This window comes from Puma concolor, chromosome E3 (assembly GCF_028749965.1).
Source record: "Puma concolor isolate L17-30 chromosome E3, mPumCon1.1.hap2, whole genome shotgun sequence".
NCBI classification, from domain to species: domain Eukaryota; kingdom Metazoa; phylum Chordata; class Mammalia; order Carnivora; family Felidae; genus Puma; species Puma concolor.
The window spans coordinates 15,007,091-15,031,538 of NC_141682.1; the positions used below are offsets into that span (position 1 = coordinate 15,007,091).

Here is a 24,448-nt window from a genome sequence, read left to right on the forward strand (position 1 = left end):
AACATTTAATGTTACAAAAATGCCAATTACCTCAACACGAATATATAATTTATTGCAATTTCCCATTGGAAACACAAGCTTTTTTTTTTTTTTTTTAATTGGATGAAATTATCTTAATGCTCATTTGAAAGAACAAATGCTCAAGATGAGCCAAGAAAGTCTGGAATACAAAAGCTAATTAGGGGGAATTCGCCCAATGAGATCGTGTACACATCAGCATGTACTGGAAAACCATCTGAATGCACCCTCAGACATTAGCATGCATCAGAATCTCCTGGGAGGGCTTGTTAAAATCGTTAAAACAGATTGCCGGACCCCCCCCCCCCCCCAGAGTTTCTGATCTGCGAGGTCTGGGATAGGGCTCAACAATTTGCATTTCTAACAAGTTCCCAGGTGATGCTGATGCTGCTGGGCTACAGGACATTCTTTGAGAACCATTACTGTAACAAGTCAACATAACATTGGCCAAAAAAAAAAGAAAAGACATACCGGTGAAATAGACAAGAAGCCAGTAACTACCGAATGCATAGGAGTATTTAATAAATGATAAAGGCTATCTATAAGGTGTGACTAAGAAAAATATGCTACGTAAAAATTTGTATAACGTGGTCTTAACAGTGTGTGTGTGTGTGTGTGCGTGTGTAAATATATATATTTTGTATATATGTGCCTGATGAACAAAGGTTGAGGGAAACGAAGACTGGAGAGAAGAGGCAGAGAGGGGCACCTGGGTGGCTCAGTGTGTTAAGGGTCCGACTTCGGCTCAGGTCATGATCTCACGCTTCGTGAGTTCGAGCCCCGCATGGGACTCTGGGCTGACAGCCCAGAGCCCGGAGCCTGCTTCGGATTCTGTGTCTCCCTCTCTCTCTGCCCCTCCCTACTCGAGCTCTCTCTCTCTCTTCCTCTCTCTCTCTCTCTTCCTCTCTCTCTCTCTGTCTCTCTCAAAAATAAACATTTTTTTTTTTAAAAAGGAGAGGAGAAATAGAGAGTTCAGTCAAAAGGAAAAGAATAAAGCAGCACTAAAAAATTACCCAATATATATGATATTATCACACCGAGGCATTTACATAAAATTACACCCGGCCATGATTAATGATGTGCTCACACAGAGTTTGAGCTATGACCCAAGGACAATAGAAACTACATTCCAAAGTGAGATGCCAGACATTCCCATTTATCTTTCCCTCCACAAATAAATACTAAATGGTTCCTCTATATGAGGCTCTGATTTGGATGGGGAACAAAATAAAGTCCTCTCTCTCACGTGGCTCACATTCGAGTGAACCTGCACCTGAGGACTTAATGAAAAGGAAGGTGAGGGAAGTTTGTTACTGGGCTCTGGGTGCTCACCCCCACCACGGGGGTTGGTGCCATTTTGGGGAGAGAACACTCAGAGAGAGCCATCAGCGGGCTGTGAGTCCTCCTTCCTGGAAACGGGAAGAGGGGGACAGCCGCCCTTCCTCTCAAGCCTTGCGGAGGGTCTCCCGTGAGATTCCTGCAGCTCAAGCACAGAGGGGACTGTGGTGTGATGTCTGCCTGGGAAATCTAAAAGGCTGGCTAAGGGGTAGAGGACAGGATGGGGGAAGGAAGGAAGAGAGGTTGTGTTGGGTATTCTCTACTCCAGAAGTTGTGGATACAGGTAGAGTGACCACTTTTTCATCCCCAGTGGGGCCCTTTTGTGCATGAACGTATTATGCTGGGCAAACAGTCATGCGCAGGACAGTCCTGGGCAAACTGAAAGAATAGCCCCTGTACACACAAGACAAGTTCCTCATGGACCAGATGGGCCATATGAGACAGAGCTGGTATGGGAGTATCCGGACGGCCACTGTAAAATAACAGAAAACATTTACGTTGGTTCCTGCCCCTGGTTCCTGGCACTGAGCTTCTAAAACCCTTGAAATTTCCTCCATGATAAGAACAATGGGAGCGGTTTTTTTGTGCTAGTATTTGGTCTTTCAGCCTGGTCGCTGACACAGAGCTCCTAACTCCTTTGGAATCTCCCTGGAGACAGGAGCGTCTTTTTTTAAAATTTTTTTTTTCAACGTTTTTTTATTTATTTTTGGGACAGAGAGAGACAGAGCATGAACGGGGGAGGGGCAGAGAGAGAGGGAGACACAGAATCGGAAGCAGGCTCCAGGCTCCGAGCCATCAGCCCAGAGCCCGACGCGGGGCTCGAACTCACGGACCGCGAGATCGTGACCTGGCTGAAGTCGGACGCTTAACCGACTGCGCCACCCAGGCGCCCCGCGTCTTTTGTTTTAATGAGGTGACTCTTCGGATCTCCTGGACGGCTTCAGAATGGGGGCTGGCCACCAGAAGGGCCAAGCCATTAAAGCCACAATGAGATAGCACCTCATACCCGTTAGGATGTCGATTACCAAAAAGACAAGAGGTACCAGTATTGACTGGGTTGTGCAGAAACCTGTGCACGGCTGGTGGGAATGCAAACTGGTGCGGCCACTGTGGAAAATGGTACGGAGGCTCCTGAGAAAGTAAGAACAGAACTACCGTATGGTCCAGCAATCCCACTTGGGGGTATATATCCGGGGGAAATGAAGTCACTATCTTGAAGAGATATCTGCTGTCTCGTGTTCAATGCTGCATTCTTCACAATAGCCAAGATACAGAAACAACCTAAGTGTCCATCAACAGATTAGGGAACAGGTAAGGGGATAAAGAAAATGTGGCATATACATATAAAAGGGAATATTACGCAGTCGTGAAAAAAGGAAAATCCTGCCATTTTGGTGACAACGTGGATGGACCGAGTGGCATTAAACTGACTGGATTAAGCCAGAGAAAGACAGATAACCATATCACCCCACACTTATATATCGAATCTAAAACAGCAACAACAAAAAAGTCAAACTCGTAGAAACAGAGTAGGGTGGCGGTCGCCAGGGGCTGGGGGTGAGGGAAATAGGGAGAGTCAGGGAAAGGGGTACCATTTTCAGTCGTAAGATGAATGAGGTCTAAGGATCAAATATATATCAAAGTGACTATAGTTGGCATTACTGTATTGTATAACTGGAATTTTCTAAGAGTAAAGCTTCAGTACGCACACACACACACACACGCGCACACACGCACACACATGGGTAAATGTATGAGGTGATGGATATGTTAACTGGCACACGGTGAACATTTTCTCATGATACATACATATACGTATACAAATCATCATGCTATACGCTTTGTCATTTGATTCGTTACGTCTATCTCAATAAAGCTGAAAGGAGAGAAAACGATGAAGAAAATGTCCTTAACACAAATTAAACAAACAAACAAGCCATGCTTAGAAACTTGGAGCTTTTCAGCCCCATATCCTCCAGGAAGAGAAGAGAGGTTGGAAATTCCTATCATGATCCATCATGCCTGCATAACGGAGCCTCCATAAAAATCCGCAAAGTACGGGGTGTGGGGAGCTTTCGGGTTGGTGAACACATCTGTGTGCTAGGAGGGTGGTGCACCCCAACTCCGTGAAAACAGAAGTTGCTGAGCTCAGGGCCTCACCCTGGGTATCTCTTCATCTGGCTGTTTATTTGTATCCTTTGAAGTATCCTTTGTGATACATCGGCAATCATCAGTAAACTCTTTTCCTGAATCTTGTGAGCTGCTCTAGCAAATTATTGAACCCAAGGAGGGGATCACGGGAACCCTGATTTATAGCTGCTCGGTTGGAAGTACAGGTGACAGATAATGATGAGACCCTCGAACGGCATATGAATGGGGGGGTGGGCAGAAGCAGTTGTGTGGGGCTGAACCTTTAGCCTGTGGGATCTGATGCTGTCTCCACGCAGTCAGTAGCGGAATTGCGTGATGTGGGAAACCTGCACATCTGGAATCAGAGGTGTTGTGTGAGAGTAAAAGAGAAACGGGAAGATTTTCCTAGACAGCCACCTAGAGGGGACAAGGGATCTCGGTGCAGAGGAGCTAGAGGTATCACCCAAATCCCTAGGGGCTGAGGCAGAGGGAAGTGGCAGCCTTCACACGGGAGCTGCAGGGGGGAGGTCCTGAGTGCAGAGGGCAGGGGGTGTCCTGGAAAACATGAACATGCCCACGTGAGAAAGAGGCTTTAAGCAGATGCCCAAGCCTGGAGAGCCGAGCCTGGACATCACAGCGGTGTCAGCGGCTAGAACACCCCCCTCTTCTTTACCGCACCCCTGCTCCCGTCCCTGCTGGCTCTGAAACCATGGCTGTGGAGCTGGAGGAAGAGCAGTGGGAGAACCAGATGGGATCCAGAGAGGATTCCCCCCACCCAAACTGGGGGCTCCCCGGGAGCCAGGGCTCTGGGAGAAATGATGACTTTAAATCCGATTTAGGGTTCTGGTCCGGCGCGTTAACGACTCTTACTTGACTGAAAGTAACCATCACACAGAACACTTTTAGTAAGAGCAACCAGAAAAATCCCACCATGTTTTCCCCCGATGATGGAAGAACAGAGTTTGGGGACACTGGGAGACCAAAACAGAGTCGCCTTCTTTCAAGGGTGCGTGTGTTTAGTTTAAGGGTGCTATATAAAATCATAAAATACTGCAATGAATTGCAATAGAGAAAGAGGAGACGAATTCTTCTCCATCAGAAGAATGTTTCCCCCTGTGCTCTGAGCGGGGGGCCCCAGGTCTGGGGGGCCGTTAATGGTTGTAGAGTTTCGGCGCCCAACATGGAGTGGTCCGGCATCCGGGAGACATCCCTGCCCACACTGCCCTGTGAAGCCTGGTGGGGAGGAGAAGGTCCTTGTAGGGGAGGGTAGGGAAATTCTTGGAGCGGTGGAAAGGCAGAATTGGTTTCCTATGGGTAGAAGCTTCCTTTTCAGAGGCTGAGAAAGGGCACGACTTGTGGAGTCCCTACTGGTAGAGTCCTGGCCTTCCTTGTCGCTATTTCCCAGACGGGTTGAGCGCCAGATGCTGTGGGGCCGGCCAGTCTTTTCTCAGGCTTAGAGAGTGACACCCGAATGGAAATGATGCTCTGAGGAGGAGGAGGGAGCATGTGGGCCCAAGAAATGCAGCGAAGAGCCCAGAGCATCATCCCAGAGCCACGGGCAGGAAGGTAACTATGGCGACTTCCACAGGAGCGATCCAGGTACCACTCGGGGGGTTCTCACGCGCCTCTAGGGATTAGGAGGCATTCCTGAAATGTGGACGAGATCAAATTTCTTGCCACGCTGGTGAGAGAGGCTCAGAGCCCGATCAGATCCGATGGGGAAGTGAAATAATAGCCGCTCTGGAAGATGACACACTTGGGCTATATCCGGCTGTGCTCTGAACACATACTGTAAGTGAAACCCACAACAAGGCAGAGGTTTAGAGAGTTTCACGCTCTCCAACAATTGCGCAGGGTTGATGAGTTGGGTCCTTGAATTGAACTCATTAACCAAAGGGGAGGCCAGGAAAGAAATTAACTGGGCACTGTGCTAATTCCACATTCTACTGCACTCTCCTCGGGTTGATTTCGATTTCCTCTACTGGCTTGTATTCTGGCTCGGAAGGAACGTGATCGCTTCATCATTACTGGTGAGTGCACTTTGCTCTTTCTGTGGCCACGTGGCTCTCACAGCCTCTGAGTTCAGGAATGGCCCAAGGGTCAGTCCCCCCTCCACACACTCCTTTCCGTCTCTTCTCCTCCTTCTCCTCCCTTCCCATCTGGCTCTCTGTCAAGAATTCTTTTATTTCCCTGCTCCAGCTCCTCCCCTGATGAGTTGGAAAGACCCACTCCTCCTGTGTTGCTATTTGACTCACACTTATTACTACATGCACAACATTCTGGCCCCACGGGTGGTGGGTTTTCTCCCACACTGAGAGATTCCGTGCGACACCAGCTGGTTGTCTGGTAATTCAATTCAAAGCTGACACTGACCAGAATTTGCACAGATCCCACAGCTTAAGGGGTCAGCGCCCCCTCCCCCCATGACTGCCTCCTACTTCAGATGCCAAGTTACCAGGTTACCAAGATCCCCAGGTTACCTACAACTTTTGTCCAATTTGGTGACAAATTGGAGGTTCCATGAGCTCCCCACGTTGGATACAATTATTTGCTAGAACAGCTCATAGAACTCAGGGAACTCAGAACTCAGAGCTCCCACTTAGGAGCTCTGTCAGGAACCTGGGTCAAAGACTAAATATTAAAATAAAAGATACCTCTAGTTCTCATATCACTTCAGAAAATTACAAGGATTTTAGGAGTTCTGTGCCAAGAACCAGGGGAATTTATATATACAGATACACACACTATTATTTCACACCTGAGTTCTAGACTTGTATATAAAGCTGATTACTAAATGTCTCACTTGGGCATCTAATGACCATCTCAAAATTAAGTCCCAAACAATTCTTAAACCCTCCCTTCCTCTAAAAATAACAAAAAACAATTTTAATTAAATAGCCAACAATAAAACACCCCAGACTCCTTCCCTCCCGATCTTCTGCATTTCAGTGTTGATAATTCCATTCCCCCAGGTGCTCTAGCTAGTTTCTAGGAAAGATCCTCTCTACTTGTCCTCCTTGTATTTCTTCAGTCCAGTCCATCAGCAAGTCCTGCTGTTTCTGCCTCTGGAATATTCCCAGTGTGACTCTTCCTTACCCCCCCCCCCCAACTGCCCCCACACCACTTCTCTCTATCTGGTCCCCAGACTTCAACTTCTCCTTCTCTGAGTTTGTATCCCGCTCATGAGCCAAAACGACTCTGTAAATACACAAGTCAGATCACAGCTCTCCTTTGCATGGAACATTCCCGTGGTTTTGATTCACACTCAGATGAAAGGTCAGTATCCTTACCTATAAGAATACTAGGTCCTACATAATCTGACCCCTGTATTAGTGTCCTGCTGCTATAGTAACAAGTTGCCCACATACTCAGGGCTTAAATAACACAAACGTCTTCTCTTACAATGATGGGAGTTTCGAAGTCTAAAATCTGGGTGTCAGGGGGGCTGTGTGCCTTCTGGAGGATGAAGGGCAGAATCTGTTTCCTTGTCTCTTCCAGTTTCTCCAGGCTGCCTGCATTCCTTGGCCCATGGCCCCTTCCTCCAACTTCAAAGACAAGAGTCTAGCATCTTCTCTCATCTCTGACCTCTGCTTCCTTCTATCTTGTCTCTATCCATCGAACTCTCCCACCTCCCTCTTATAAAGACCCTTGTCATCACACTGGGTCCACCTGGATAATCCAGGATAATCTCCCCATCTCCCCATCTTAAGGTCTTAACTTAATGACATCTGCAAAGCCCCTTTTACCCTGTAAAGTAACACAGCAACAGGTTCCAGGGATTAGGATGTGGACATCTTTGATGGACCTTATTCAGCCTACTGTCCGCTTAAATGCAACTGTGTCTCCTAAACCCCATTCTCAACACTTCGGCTTCGGACACATTGGGGATCTTGCGGGTCCTGGCTACATTAAACTAGTTCTGGATTGTTGCTAACCTCTGAGAGAGGTTTTCTTTTTCCATCCAGTTTGGAATAGGACCCCCTCCATATTTTATTCCCTCATGCGTCTCTCTTTTTCATAGCACTTACCAATGATCTATTAGATATTTATTGGATCATTTTTTTTTCTCCCCCACACTAAATTCCATGAGAATCGTGGTAGGGGCACCTGGGTGGCTCAGTCGGTTAAGCGTCCAGCTTCGGCTCAGGTCGTGATCTCACAGTTCGTGAGTTTGAGCCCCGAATTGGGCTCTCTGTGCTGACACCTCAGAGCCTGGAGCCTGCTTCGGATTCTGTGTCTCCCTCTCTCTCTCTGCCCCTCCCCTGCTTGTGTTCTGTCTCTCAAATATAAATAAACGTTAACAAAAAACAGTGGCACACACGCACACATTTTGTTGTTCACTTTCATATCTCGAAAAGCGTATGGCACAAAACAGGTACTCAAAAGTACTTGATGATACATGAATAAATGAACGAACCCCTGTTTCTCTAACAATATAGAATGGGATCAGGAACAAGAAGCTATCTTCAGATGTTTCAGAACCCAGGAGCGTCTTAAGTCCCCAAATTATAAGGCTCTCGTGGCACAGGACTCCTATTTCTTCTTAGGAGTACAAAGACGAGAGGAGATGTAGGCATTTTCTACATCTCTACAGGTGTGCCTCCTGCTTCCCTGCCCTCCATCAACGCACCGGACAGGGCTGAAGCATTACCCTACCATGCCACAGAATGCCACAGACACCGTTGGAATAAAAAGCTGAACAAAGACACAGACCCTGGGGCTGGGGAAGGTGGGCGCTGGGGCCATGGGGTCAACATGGAGTCAACATGCTCCCGACTTGGGGGCAGATCAGCCCCTTGCTGGTGGTAGTGCACGTTGGGACTTGTAAAAAAAAAAAAATAACATTGTCCTCGTCTTCGAAAGGGAGTTGTGTCAGGGCAGAGTGAGCCAGCTCAGGAAAGTGCTGAGCTTAGCACATACACTATAAACAAAACAAATAAACAAGACTGAGATGCACTGACCTGGAGCAAAGAGATTTGCCAAATGTTTTTGACTATTACAAATCCCTGGCTCTCTATCCCTATGATTCTATTTTCATCCTTTCCTCTCTTTGGGGAGAAATTCACAGGAGCATTGCAAATGTTGCTGTACAGCCTGAAAATCAGGAAGGAACCACAGAAGTAAAAAATTCATTTCCATAGTAACAGGCTTGGAACCATCCCGGCTGCCAGCAGAATCAGTCGATTTGATTCATTCCAGCAAACATATCCACAATTTTATTTAAAATGTGAATGGCACAAAGAAGTCAATCGGAGGGTCCGGCTAGCTCCGAAGTTCAGGGTGGGTTCCGAATCCTACCACACCCAACACGATTTAAACACGCCTTTAAGAGACAGTAGCAAGTTTTCTCTGCTTTGAAGGCAGTGATTCATCATCTCACGGTGACCTACTAAGTCCTTGCCCCCTGAGGCAAACGGCCCCTTTGAAAGCTTCATTATTAAATCAGCTTGGTCCACATGACAAGTCAAAATCATGGCAGCCACCGTGGCGTATGCTGGCCTGAAGTGCCCCAGCAGGGACTTGACAAAGCCAGCTTTTCCTTTCAAGGTCCAGCATTTGAGCCACTCCTGTTTGCCCTTAGCAAGTCATGTCCTTGTGTTGGAAGGGTTCATTTGCTCATTCGTTCATCCATTCATTTGCTCATTCATTCGCCCATTCATTTGCTCATTCGTTCGTCCATTCATTCATCTACTCATTCATTCATTCACTTGTTCGTGCAATTAATCAGCAGTTATTGCTTTCTTTCCTTTCGTGCGTGTAGTATTAGATACTGAGGATTCCAGAGGTACCCCAGGGGTACCTGTCCTTGAAGAATTCACATTCTGCTGGGGGCACAGGAACGTGTACCAAGATCCCAAAACCGCGGGAATGCCGAAATAGGCTGAGGCACAAGGCGCCGTGGGAACTTAGGGGGAAAGTGTCTACCTCAACCTACATCCTAGAGGACGAGAGAGATCCTACGGGGAGGTTCCTAGCAGAGGAAATTCCAAACCGTTTCAAATATGTGGAGGTTGAAACGGAAGGCACGTGTGGGGAGCATCACACATGTGGGATGCGTGTGGAGGGGTGGGTGTGCAGGAGGAGAGGGGCGTGAGGCTGGCAGGGCAGACAAGGTTCTGCTCCTGCAGGACCCTGAAATTCTACTCCCGTGTTTGGGCTTGATCTGTTGTGTGAAGTGCACTAGGCACACACCAGTGATGGCTCTTTGGCCAGCAAGATCGTGGTTATGCCTGTGGTTTAGGAAAGGAGCCCTCATAGCAAATCTGGAGGTGGGAGCCCGGGCAGGTGTGTGTGTGTGGGGGGGGTCTCTGCAAGAGTCAAAACGAACGGTGGTAATGTGTGAACTAAGGGAATAGTGCAGGCATTGGGGGCAGGGGGTGCAGACAAGACGTGCCTAGGAATTTAGAATCATCAGAGCTTGGCGACAGGCCGGAGATGGAGGGGGAGGGCGAGGGAGGAACACAGAAGGATGAGGCTTCCCTTGAGCGACAGGTAGCGACACTGACATGTGCGTCAGAGGAAGAGCATCTCTGATGGCAGAACAGGTGAGTGGGCACGAAGGGCAAGACACGTTGAATTTGGGACCCACAGAATTTGAAGTGCTTGGAGGCTAAGGGGGCGGGTCTGTGCATTTGGAAGATGTTACTGCGGGACTGAAGCCTAGGATTGAGGTTTGGCAATAGTCATTGCCGGGTTGCAATCACAGGCTTGAGTCAAGACCTCCTCGAGTTCGGGACTCACACGATATGTCAAGAGAGCTGAGGAGGGTGGTCTGGGGAACACTGGAAGAAGACACTGGAAGAAGACACTGGAAGAAGAAGAGAAGACAGGACCAAAAAAAATGTCAAAACCAATGAACCAGGGTGCCTGGGTGGCTCAGTCGGTTCCACATAGGACTCCTGATCTCAGGGTTGTGAGTTCAAGCCCCACGTTGGGCGCAAAGCTCACTAAAATAAACACACACACCACAAAACCAAAACCAATGAATAGAACACCAAGTGGGTGAATTGGATGGGGTGTGAATTATATCCCCATAAAGCTGTTACGTTTTTAAAAAGGAAGAAGGAGTTTCAAAACAAAGACAGGGGGTATGTGTGTTAAATACAGTCAAAGGTCAAGAAAGAGAAGGGCTCCTGAGTTTCCCAACTAGGAAGATAGTGTTGATCTCAAAGAGATGCCAAGACGCCTTCAAAGTGGAGGAGACAGAAGCCATATGGCAATGGGTTGGAAGAGAAGTAAGCTAATTGTCTTAAGGATCGGTCAGTCATCAGCAAGTTTATAGGCCAAGAATTGGGAGCCTGCCGGTAAGAAGTTGCAGAGGAGAGGGGCGCCTGGGTGGCGCAGTCGGTTAAGCGTCCGACTTCAGCCAGGTCACGATCTCGCGGTCCGTGAGTTCGAGCCCCGCGTCAGGCTCTGGGCTGATGGCTCAGAGCCTGGAGCCTGTTTCCGATTCTGTGTCTCCCTCTCTCTCTGACCCTCCCCCGTTCATGCTCTGTCTCTCTCTGTCCCAAAAATAAATAAACGTTGAAAAAAAAAAATTAAAAAAAAAAAAAAAGAAGTTGCAGAGGAGAGGCAGAGAGAGGGCTGAACTGAGGTGGCACAGCCCTAGAGGGCAAAGGAGGAGGGAGGTGGGATCCAGGTCCCCCCATGGGTGGGGGCCTTGGGCAGAAGTGGGCACAGTGACCCCACTGAGTTCGGTAAAATAGGCCAAGGAGGTGGCGGACATTCACTGCTGATGCCTCTCTGTTGTTCTAGAAGTAGGAGGGAGGCCCCTGCTGAGGAGGGCGGAAGCTTGACGTACCAGTCCCAATGGCCAGGACAGGAAGGTGCAGGCAGGGGACAAGGGTAAAGGATGCACCACAGAGCCTGGGACCCAGGGGAGGCTGAGAACACAGATTCTTGTGCCTGTGGAACGAACTGGATCACTTTAGCATCTACACTCTGGGAAAGGTACGGCAGTGCCTGACTTAGAACGGGTCTGGATTGACTCCTCCATTCTCCCTGGACGTGGGGAGTAAGAATGATAACAGGGGCACCTGTATGGCTCAGTCAGTTGAGCGTCCGACTTCAGCTCAGGTCATGATCTCACAGTTCTTGAGTTTGAGCCCCGCGTTGGGCTCTGTGCTGACAGCTCAGAGCCTAGAGGCTGCTTTGGATCCTGTGGCCCCCTCTTCTCTCTCTGCCCCTCCCCTGCTTGTGTTCTGTCTCTTTTGCTCTCTCAAAACTAAATCAGCTTTTTAAAAAATCTTAAAAAAAAAAAAAAAAAGAATGACAACAGAACTTTTAGGAACAGAATCGAAGATGGGCACATCCACTGTGACAGAAGGAGCCAGGGTGGTCACTGTGGCCTTTTCTGTCAGGGAGGCCTGGGTCCAGTCCATACCCTGGCTCCTGACAAGACTCAACGCCCTTTCCTCCTTTCCTGACTCCCTCTGGGTCCATGCTGTGTTTCTCCTTGATTCTATCAATAGTTCGTTAAAAACCTTTTCTTACGATAGCAACACATGCTTACCATACACAAGAGAGAAAGAAGAAAAAGACGAAATTTCTCGATGAAATTGAAGTGAAATTTTCTTGAAAGAAATTTCATCAAGAAGAAAAAGAACCACCCATAATAAATAAATAACCACACATCTACTAATAGCACTTGGCGTCTTTCTTTCCAACATCTTTCTCTGCACCTACATGTTTTTAACATCGTTAACATCAAATGTGCAGTTTTGCTTCCAGCCCTTAACGTAAAGTTCTAGTCTGAACACCTTCCATGAATATTTTTAAAAATCTTACTGCAGACATAATTTCAATGCCGCCTAATAGTCCCCTGATTGGATATACCATCCGAGAGGAACATTCTTCCACTTTTAGGTTGCTTCCATTTTTATTTTATTAAAAATAGAGCTAAAGCAAATGACTGCGCAATTTTTGTGTGTGGCTCTTGTCTCCCAGAAGTAGAATTACTGGTCCAGGGCACCATGAATATCTCAAAGACTCTTACCTAATACATGCCGTCCAGTTGCTTTCCAGAAGGTTCATCCAACTTACCCTCCCGCCATCAATGTCTGAGAGAAAGAGAACCCTTTGCTCTGTTCGTTTATCCTTCCTCAGTCAAAATTCCAGTGAAACGTTTAATGAAATGACAGATGGAGTCTAATTCCATATGGAAAAATAAAAACTTGAGAATATGAAGAAGAAAAAAATTTGCTTGAGTGATGCTGGAAGGAACAATTAAGCCTTGTCCAACTGGGTATTGAAACACAGTTGTAAAGCTGCAGTATTGAAATCTGTAGGATCTGCAAAGTAATAGGTTGGTCTAGAAATAAGCCCTGGTAAATAAGAACGTAGGATATGCTACGGAGATACTTTACGTCAGTACAGGGGAACTTAATACATAGGGCCTGGGAATCTAGTTAGGATGCCGGGTACCAGGACCCACGTTCAGTAGCCAAGGGATTTCAAATCCTGGTGAAACTTGACAGAATATACGAGACCAATGTTTCCAAGCTTGATAAATCCTAGGAGATTTTCTAGACTTCCTAATGTGTGGCTGGGCAGCGCTCTGGGAGGTCGCCCACAGCTGGTTTGCCGGGGAAACATTCACAGATCCTCCATTGATAACCTCTGGCCCCATATGATCTTCTCAGATCCGCCCTTCCCTCCCCTCAAAGGGTCAAATCTGAAATGAGGAGAACAAACGAGGCTCAGAGGGAACCTTAAGGGCTCCCGTCGTGGTATTTTCCTTTTGACATCCCAAACATAGCCTCGGACATCCCAGAAACATCTGATTTTAGCTGGATTGCGTTCTTCAGGTTAAAACAGGGTTTCTCAACCTCAACCTCATTGACATTTTGGCCCAGATAATTATGTGCAGTGGGGGTGGGGGTGGGGGTGGCCTGGACTTTGCAGGGTGTTTAGCAACATCCCGGGCCTCTGCTCCCCAGGTGCCAGTAGAATGACTCTCACCCCTCCTGGATGGTGACCATCAAAAATTGTCTCCAGACATTACAAAATACGCCTCGGGTCGGGGGTGGGGGCAGGGATGCGTGTGTGTGCAAAATCTGCCTGGCTGAAAACCTCCGGGTTAGAGTTGTTTATGCGGGAAAATGTGGATTGCAAGAGTGGTTTTCCAAAGTAATTGGCTGAGGCCAAAACCCAGGAAATTATTAAATTGAGCGTGTTGGCTTTTTAGAGACAACGTCAGGTTGAGACAATCTCCGGGTTGAGATTCACCTCGACCTATCACGCCCCCATTATCATTGTGAGCTTCCTAAAAGCGAGGTATTTGGGGCCCCCCCAAAATAGCTGTGATCCTTGATTCTCATCTTACGCACCAAAAGAGGTACAGATGGATTGCAGAATTAAGAGTTTTAAAACTCAGACCATATAAAGAATAAAAGTAAACAGAAGTCAGTGTTTTTCAAAGGTCTGCATGAGGGCTTTCTAAGTCTCTCCATGCCATCCCTCTGTGGTTAAAGACCAGCACAGATGAAATTAAATATCAAACAACAAACCAGGAAAAGTATCTACAACACTTACGAACAGAGTATGCTGGGTCTTTCTTTTATGAGAAAAACACAAGGACCTCAATGGTTAAACGAGGAAAAGGCCAAAAGCAGAGACAGAAATGAACACAAGCAGAAAATCGGTGGCTAATGATCATTTGAAAAAAAAAAAAATCTATCCACTTCAGGGGCGCCTGGGTGGCTCCGTCGGTTAAGCGTCCGACTTCAGCTCAGGTCGTGATCTCACCGTTCGTGGGTTCAAGCCCTGCCTTGGGCTCTGTGCGGACAGCTCAGAGCCTGCCGCCTGCTTCGGATTCTGTGTCTCCCTCCGTCTCTCTCTCTCAAAAATAAATCGACATTAAAAAAATTAAAAAAACATCCATCTGCCTCACTAATAATCAAAGAGATATACATCCAAGCAAGATGCAAATGTGTGACTGTCAAATCAGCAAAGATTAAATAGCAGTGAAACAGCCCAACGTGGACCAGTTTCTGTGCCTTTCGGGGAACATTCATTTCTCGAGCATCTATGTGTCAGGCACCAAGTAGGGAACTCTGGATCCCGGGAGCAGAAAGATGTGGTCACTGCCCACAGGCTTCTGGCCTGGTTAGTCAATTTAATTTAACAAATACCTATCACATGCTAGAAAGGCACTTGACGAATGTCGACACTTTCACTACTTCTCCCAAAAAACGTATGGAATAGCTACCACTATCATTCTACTTTACTGACGGGAAAACTGAGGCACAGAGAGGCTAAGAAGGTCACCTAGTCACACAGCTGTGGGCTGAGATGGGCGACCGCTGTAAGCAGTTTTGTTCCAGACCCTGCTCTCAACCACTGTGCTAAGCGGGCTCCAGACGGCGTGATGGTCCGACGGCAAACATGAAGAAATAAATCTGTGCCTTTACTCTATTTATTTTGCCATCTGAGAGCATGATAGGGCTTCTCCATTTAATCAGTTTCCATCTTAGTGCTCAGTAATTTGGTTTAATCCCGTATGTTTCTTATTAAGGTTATTCCTGCATCCTTTATATTTTTGTTGTTCTTAGAAATGAGGTCTTTTTCCATAGTTCTGACTGGTTGGACTGTGTTAGAAAAATTGGCTCTTTAATATTTATGCTGTATCTGGCTACCTTGCTGGATTCTCATTGTAATTCTAGAGTTATTCCTAGTGATTCTCTTGACAATTTTCCCTCATTTCAATTGTTCCTTTTGTTTTTATTTCATTGAATTGCCTACGACTTTTCAAAAGAACATCAAATAATTGTGATGATCTTGATTTTGTGTATTCATTCAACTGATGACTTGTTTTGTCTCTGGGTTTTGTGGGAACGCTCCCCATGCATTGTCTTTGGCTGGGTAGATTTTCCCCACTCCCCAGTGAAAATCTGATTTTCTCTCATGGGGACTGAATTCTGGTATCAATATTACACTCATGCCATGTGGCCACCAGAACTTCCCCTAAGAGCTGTGGTAGAATAACACAACAATAGGAAGGGGAACAAAATTACCTCGAAAAAGGAGACCTGCAAAGAAGAATTAGGGCTTCCAGGAATGCACCCACTGAGGCCAAGGTCTGGTCCAGCCAGACAACGATGCCACATCCATCTCAGCCAAGGACCGAGTTCTATGCAAATAGTTCCACAGCATTGTTAACTTAGAGTCTTAAAAAAAATTTTTTTTAATGTTTATTTTATTTTTGAGATAGAGAGAGACAGAGTATGAGCAGGGGAGGGGCAGAGAGAGAGGGAGACACAGAACCGGAAGCAGGCTCCAGGCTCTGAGCTGTCGGCACAGAGCCCGATGCAGGGTTTGAACCCATGAACGGTGAGATCATGACCTGAGATGAAGTCGGACGCTTAACCAACGGAGCCACCCAGGCGCCCCAACTACTGGAGGGATGCTTCAAATTCCACTTGTTAATAAGCTTGGAACCACACTGTCCACAGAAATATCTTAAAATGTTTATTTCCTGAAAATAATGATCTCTGTAAGCTCTCTGATATAGGAGGAGAATGCCTGTAGGATACCTGCTGTGTCTCAGAAGTCAATTGAATTCTACAAAGGGCACCAATTATTATGAAAATAGCACATACCATGTCTTTCAATTTCAATAATAGATGCTTAAATTTTTTTTAACCGTCTGTTCGCTTTGGAATCATCACCCAGATGCAAGAAAAGACGTGACTTCATTGGGAATGTCACATTCCTTTGCAGGATGCCGAACATCGTAGACAACATGAATATTTGAAAATCTGTGACTCCATAAACTTGGCAATTGACGGCTGATTCGTCCCAAACTATCATCTCTCTTTATTAATTCAGCATGTCCCCAGAGAATTTGTTGCTCTTGCAAACTCAGCAGTTCCTAATGTTTAATAAAAGATTCGGTTTCCAAGAAATAGCTGAGCTGGTTAAAATGGAATCAGCTTACCAGTCCTGATGCAACAGTTCCCAAATTCTCGCTAAAATATTTGTGAAAGAACAAAAATCCAATAAACTGAAATCAGACCAGAATCTCGAAGGAATTCACAACCGAGGGCCTGTGGTGCTGGATGAACAAACATAATAGGACGCCTCGTGTAGGTCCATTAAGCCTCCTCCTCTAGAGCATGAAAGGAAGGACAAACCTTTGCCATGTCCCTTAAGCCCTGAGAGCCAGAGAATGAACCAACAGAACAGCTGGCCAAACTCCTCTGTTTTGGGCAATGTCTACCTTAGTCTCTTCCTCTATCCACACAGAGCCTGCAACCCCCAGAGGACACTCTGCTTCCCAGCAGAGGAGGACTGGCCAGCTTCCTGGGAGGAGACTTCTCACTTGCTGGGCACGTGTTCCAAAGAGGAGAACAGAACGTGCCCGGGCTGAGGTTTTTCCTGTATCGTACCTTCCCATGTTTTGGAGATAAGAGCATGAGAAGACTCCATCTGAGTCCGTAGAATCTTCATGGATGAAGATTGGCCAAAACAAAACAAAACATAAACAAAACCATGGAAGTTTGCAAGCAGCTGTGGAATCAAATGCTTCCTCTAGGCCTGGATATATCAGGGTGATTGTACCAGCACCCAAAGGTCCGTTGAGCAGAACCAAGGATTTGCCACATGGGTGGCCTGTTGGCAAACACTAACTCTGCATCTGTGTCTTCCTGTTCAAGGGCAAAAAAAATCAGAAACAAAAATCCTACATCGAACCCGTGGAAGGCGACTCTAACACGAGGTAAAGGGAACATAAGTGTGAGTATTCAGACTAAGTATGTCTTTTTGAAATGTATTGCCTAAAGGAAACAGTGGGATGGAAATCGACCATGTGTTCAGTATCAACAGGCTGCAAAGAGGGGCTGGAGGAAGATGATCCATTCTGGGCCTCAGCGCTCTATGTAGTGTTCAAGTCCGATGTCCAGCAAACGGTAAAAACTAGTGTGGCACATGGAGAGGTGACACAATGTGAGCCAGAACCAGCAGAACAACTGGGAACAGGAACGGACCCGCAGGGACTTCAAGACAGAGGTTACAGACACAGACTGTAAAACAAGGGGGTTTACAATGTTCGTGGTGAAATAAACCAAGTGTCACAATTCTGGCAGTGGATTGAAAACTATAAGAAATAACCCAGATGCTGCAAATTTAAAAATGGAAAGAAAGAAAGAAAGAAAGAAAGAAGAAAGAAGGAAAGAAAGAAGAAGGAAGGAAGGAAGGAAGGAAGGAAGGAAGGAAGGAAGGAGGAAGGAAGGGTACTGAAAAAGAGAATAACCCCAAATGAAGAACTCAGTGGATGGATTTAAGAGCAGATGAGACACAGCTGATGGAAGGATTGAAGACCTGAAACAAAGGTCAGAAGAAGTACTCCAGGATGAAACAAGTAGAGGCAGGAGAGTATAAGGAACCTACGAGAGACAGTGAGGAGATCTGACAGAAAGCCCAAGGAAGATACGTAAAAGGAAATCCACAACTGGTACTTGTCAACAGTAGAAATGCAAAAGGGAAAGACAAAGCAAACTCTCGAAAGCAGCCAGAGGAGAAAAATGAGATTATCCTCAAAGAAGCAACAGATCGACTGAGCGCTGACAAATAACCCTCAGAGCAATCATCAGCGGAGAGTGGTTTTCCCAGCACCCACAGAGGCAAGAAGACGATGGAATATGGCGGCACAGTGGGGATGCGGAAGGGGCTATCTGACTAGAATTTTCTTCTAGAAAAAAGAGAAGACCAATTGTAATTACTGAACTCTGTATAATCATGTACGTCTATTAAATGTAAGAGACTCAGATTCAATTGGATTAGTTAAATTCAGCAAAACCCAATGGCTTATCTGCAGCCCACGCTAACACAGGAGGGGAAAAAATTCTGCTCACAACATACACACATTTCCTCACTCCCTCTCCCGTCCAGGCCACCCTCCCCTCACACATACTTTTCATAAAATGTCAAGGAATAATGCTAACAAGAAACGTAGGGGGCTTGGATGGAAAACATGAAAATCTCTACTGAAATTTATAAAGGGAAAACAAATATTTACTGAGCCATTCCCCATTTCTGAATGGCAAGGGCCTGTATCTTAAAGGTGTCAGTCCTTAAAGTCAGGCAATAAACACCCCCAATGATATTTATTTTGGAATTAGAAAGAACATTCTAAAGTTCATGTCAAAAATAAACATGGAAGAATAATGTGGGAGGACGGTACCTCCAAATACTAAAGCATATAAAATGGTTCAGAATAATTGACATGATATGGTAATGGTGACCTAAGCAACATATGAATCCATGGCACAGAATGTATCTAGACAGAAAGACACAGTAGGTATTTGCTTCTCCAGGGGTGAAAAAAAAATCAAGGGAAATCCTCATCGTGTAAATGAAGGAAAGTTCTAGAAGGATTGAAGAATTTAATGTCGCTTACTAAATCAAATTATAAACCATAAAAATGAGAAGGATTGGTTAACTAAGCACTAGATGGGAAAAGGCCTTTCAATAATCGTAAGAGCTTTTCAAGAATCATAAAAGCAATACAAGAAAATAAAACATTTCTGGACTTGTCAACTTCAGATTTTTTTAAAACTCTGCCGTGTCAAAAACAAGAGAAACAAAACGAAAACACAAAGGGAAACTTACAAAACATTTTCAATGACTCTGACAGACAAACATTGAACGTCCCGAGTCCTGGAGTTTTATACATCAGTAAGTAAAACAGGTAAGGCCTCAGAAAAGACAGTGCGAATACCTCTGGTTATCTTTAAAAACGGCAACTTTAAATGAGAAACTTGGAGAGAATTTTCACATTGGCAGAACTTTAACAAGCATCTAGGGGTGGACACTCTCTACCGCCGCTGGAGGCCGTGTACGTGGTGCAATCTCTCTGGCATGTTCTGTCGCTCGTTAATATAAACACTTTATGCTGTGGAGTCTGGCAGCAGGTAAGCATAACTCCATTTTCCAGGCTTTGGAAAGTGCTGCTCAGACGTAGACGATGTTATTTCCGGGGCCGGGAGCCAGCAGGCAGTGAGGGGGGAGAGCTCAGACGCCGATCCAGACTTGGAATGTGCGGGGAGCTCTTCAAGGGATTCGGAATTGAGGGGAGAATACAGGGCGTCGCTGGGGTTCCAAAGGCCAGGACGGCGGGCACGGGTGAAGGTCAAGTTAAGATCGGTGGGCATAAAGACTCAGTTCCGCAACATGAATAAGCTCTACGGATGTGCTGCACCTCACCGATGTCAACCATCCTGTTGCACACTTAACAATCGGTTAAGAGTGTAGACCTCGTGTTAAGTGTTCCTCGCACAATTAAAAAGAAAAAAAAGACAGGAAAAGAACACTTGGTCTGGGGCCAGGAGAACAGTAGACAACAATGGCATGTTAAAGCAGTACGGAAGATCGATCCATTGACCCAACGACTACTACAGAGCAGGGGCTTCTAGACGGGGACCACGTAAATGCCGGCAGCGTGATGGTGGCAAGACAGGTGCTGTCTAGCACCCAGGAGCTGACAGTGTCGTTAGCGGGGCATCCCTGGAAACAAGATAAAAAGCACCCGAATGGGCAAACAGGCAAAAGAATGCGAGGTTTCACGAGCATGCGTGATGTAATAAGCAGGCATCAAGACAGCGTTAGAGCGCAGGCCCTAAATTCAGAGTAAACCAGAGGGCAGGGAGGGGAGACCGGCCGCAGCCCCGGTGAGGGTTGGGTTGCTGGGGAGGCAAACAGGTCAAGCGTCTCTTTCTGCAGAAGGAGATGGCTGCGTGTGGTTTGGGGGCTTACAGCTCCGCTCCACGTCCTGCCTCTGTGCGGCCGGGCTGGGGAAGGGTCCTGGCCGGGTTCAGGTGACAGAGGTGGAGGGCCCACCTTTGCACCTGCCTCCACCCTGGGCCAGGTCGGGCTGACAGTGGAGAGGGGAGTGGTTCGTGTGCAAGCTTCCTCTGGCCTTTTCTGCTTAGGATAATTGAACATTTAAGTGATTGTTCCGCTTCATCAAGTACGGTCCAGGGAGGCACTGTGCAAATTGCTAAATCGATTTATTTTTAAACAGAAATGAGGTAAAAAAAAAAAAAACAACCCCCCAAAACCCCAACAACTTAATGAAGGCTTGATGTGTTTCGTGGCAAGGGTCTATAGGACACTGCATTTCCCTCCCCGTGAAGCCATTACCGTGCGTTCTTTTGTGACAAACCGGAATGACCAATTGGGGGGGCGTTTGAATGACGGCATTCTGTTTGCTCGCTTGCAAAGGTCAGTGATTCTCCATGCATAAACTCTAAAGAACACCACGCAGAGCCTCAACCTCAGCAAATGATGGGGGGAATAACTACCTGGTCTGGAGTCAGAAAAGGAGCCGGACTCCAATGTCAGCTCCTGTGGTGTGACCCTGGGGCAAATTACTTCACTTTGGGGCCTCAGTTTCCTGGTGGTTAGTGATCATACCTACTTTGCCAGGTCTCACCGAGCCTCAAGTGGGTTTCTCCTCGCTAACCTATCTCAAGCACTCGCAATCCGCCCGGCGCGATGTTTAGCCCTCCGTGAATTCTCAGACGTGAGTATCCCCGGCAGGTGGAAACAATCCCATTCCCATTTTAGAGTCCGTATCTGTAACGTGTGCAGCGGACAATACTTCTTCCACCGGCCCATCAAACGACTCGTCATGGTCCTAGTTTGGATTCCAAGTGTTAGATCAGAGGATATCCCGTCCCAGAGATAAAACGCGAACAAGACGTGTGTGTGTGTGCGTGAGTGTGCACACACGTGCAGGGGAAGAAATGGCTGCTTGGAATCAGAAAGGTTTCCTACAGTAGATTGTGGTGGGTCTTGGGTCTAGGCTTTGAATTACGGTCCTAATTATTTTTACTCAGTTCTGTTATCCTTCAGACACATGGCTTTTCTTGGCTTCTCATTTCACATCTGCGGTTAACTCAGATTAAATCCTGTTTTCTCTCTCCCACTTACCGACCCCCTTTGCCCCAACCCCCACCCCCCAACCTCCACCCAAAAGCCATCTCATTTGGGGCCCCAGTCTCCCCCAGATTGGAGCTTCGGCGTTGCAGACCTGGACTTTTCTCCTAGACTTACATCATACAATCTCTTTAAAAAAATCACAGTGTTTTTACTTTGGACTTATCTTCCTTCCAATTTAGAGCCAATCACAGAGCACAGAGTTTGGTCAAGAGCAGCTACTTTCGATGCCAAATAGGAGACAGAACATAAATCAAAAAGTTAACATCGAGAGGTTTCTGAGGCTCCTGGAGAAGGGCCAAGCTTAAAAGTGACCTAGGAAGTTTGGCCGGGAATGGAAAACAAGAATTACTTTGCTTAATTTTCAAAGTTCTCAGTTTTAGGGGAAAAGCAGATGTGTTAAAAGAACACTGGAAAATGTACTGAAAAATAAATATAACGATGCATACCTCGGCTGCACTTTACTCAAAAGCCTCTCCCTTGTGCCTGGCTTGCTACCTTGACCGCATCCTCAAGGAGTGGGAATAGGTAAGCGGCAGAAATGTCTTCCTCGTTCTTCACTCTGAAAGGGAAGCCAGCTCGGGGCTCCTCCCATGGTCAGCCTGCTTGAGGTCAAGACTGCTTGGGCCCACCAGGACAAGCCACCTGTCTCCGTCCCTACCCCACCTCCCAGTGAATGACCTGAGTCTTCTGATTGAAGGTAAATCGGGGGGTTGTAACTCAATATACAAAAAGTAGATGTAGTCACCGGGAAACTCTGATTAGCCGCTTGGTTGTAATTCATTAGTGCAATAATTCATTATTCGTTAATTCAGTCAACCCACTAATTCCTTGTTCATTAACTCAATTAATTCCTGTAGCTATCTCTATCTCCTTTTGGGAAGCCAGCCACTTCCAGCTGTGTATGTCTACGTTCCTTCGTGTTTCACTTCTGCACGCATAATCTCATGACGCCTCTATGATATTTGATTTCGAGTTTCCCACTGCATCATACCAGCTTCTGGTGCGGACAGAACTTCCCTGACATCAAATCACGTGTGTAGGGATCGGCGTATGTTTCTTACACAAAGTCACCGTCGATTCCTCCTTTGTACAAACACCCCCTGGGTAAAAAGAGTAAATAAATATAACCGAGCTGGCTGCTACTGGAGGCATTTTGCGCCCGACATCCTAGGTACATTAGCTTTCTATCCAGTAATAATCCTCTAAAACTGGGCATGTCGGATTGACAGAGTGAAATTAGGCAGAGGCACGTCTGAACAGGATTGGGATAAACTCAGAGGCTACCCCATGTTTTTCGCCATAATCACGGTGCTTTAAGTTGCACGCCGGATGTCTCGCCAAGTTATGTGGTGGGATAGTTAACATCTCTGTGTTCCCTTGAAAACATGAACCCTCTGCAGGGCATTTTGTAAGTGGGTGCACTTGTTAGAAGAGTCTAGGATATGCTGTTGTAACAACCCCAAAGGCTCTGCTGATGACCGTCCCTCAGAGACCCAGGTGACCGAGGTTCCTTTAGAGTCTGATGCTGCCGTGGGGACACGAGGCCCACGGCTTTGCCACGGTGAAGGAAGGGGAGAACAGGCAGACTCACATACCGGCTCTTAAATGTTTCCATTCTGCCAGTGCCCCATACCACTGTTGCTCATTTCATAATTTAATCGAGCCGCATGTTTACGTCGAAATTTCGGGTGATGGGAAAGGTATCCGTCCTCTGTGCTGGGACTTCAGGAGGTCGGGAAATATTGGTGAACACTAGCAGCAGGCAGGACACGTGTGGGTTGTGGCTGTTCAGCGTCCACACGTCACCGGGCAGGTAACTCAAGCAGGGCCAAAGGGACCCTCTCTCCAGGGTCTCTGATCCGCTGAGTGCTTGCGCGGGACAATCCCAAACAACGCTTATTTATCCTGCAACACCAATGAACCAGCTGGAGATCAAAGTCTCTCCAGGGACCCTCACTCTTGCGTGGAGTTACCAAAGAGCAGAAAAAAGCACTCATTCATTCTAGCAGCCTCGCCGTCCAGCCCCCCCTGCTACCCTTTGTTGTTCAGCCTGTTTCTTTAGCATTCCCATGAACTTTGAGGGCAACCAACACTCTCCTGATGTATTCCTTTTCTGCTTAGCAAGAGTCGGTTCTTGTTACTTGCGCCTAAAATGTTCCCCGACAGGAAACAAAACCCTTAAACAAAATGCCCAGCTGACGTGATCCGCCGGGTCCTGTAAGATTTATCTACGGGTATGTGCTGGAAGGGGCAGAGGGGGAAGAACACCTGGTTCGAAGCCACGAAAATCACTCTGCTCCTCTCTTTGCCCTGTGAACTTGAGCAGACCCAGAAGCTCGTCTGTCAAATGAAGGTCTGGGACAAGTTTATCTTCCAAGTCCTTTCTGGCTCCGGTGGACCGCGACTGTGTCATTTTGGGACCCGCTGAAAAGAGCCCACACCCTGTATTTTGGTCCCTGATTGAAACCGAAAACAGGCCCCACACTTTGATAAATAACCTGTCAACTCTACGCTTTCATTTGGAATCACATTAGCCTAGGAAACTACGGGTTGCTTATATTTTACATTTCAAATGCACAGAGATCCTGGCATCCATCTGAGGACCTGCCATCCACCTGGGGGCTCTGCCTTGGCAGTAAGGGTGGAATCCCATCCAAGCGATCACGCTTGTTACTCATCTGATTCCTATTTATCGAGGACTACGTCCTTTCATTATTTGAGATCGGTCGGGTTCCTTCATGTGTGTCTGCTTAGTACCCAGGAGGCAGAAGAACCAGGCATTTCCAGAATATTGTGATATATTAATGTCAATAAAAGTAATGACTTGCAAGACCCTCAGCTCTCTGTCTCTAATTAGAGGAACGCTAGGAGCTGGGCAGAGAGAAAAATCCCAAGTATTTCTCAGCAGGCTGGTGCGCGGAAGAAAAACGAGATGACTTTCCCTGTGCATGAGATTCACCTCTGATTAAAATTCTGCCTGGGCAAAAAAAAAAAAAAAAAAAAAAAAAAAAAAAAAAATCTG

At 46.7% G+C, this 24,448-nt stretch overlaps 1 protein-coding gene across 4 annotated transcripts in view; it reads right to left on the reverse strand.

The window, feature by feature from the left end:
- CALN1 (calneuron 1) overlaps positions 1–24,448 on the reverse strand; it is a 536,504-nt gene that overhangs the window by 83,559 nt on the left and 428,497 nt on the right. The gene's annotated exons all lie outside the window — the stretch shown is intronic.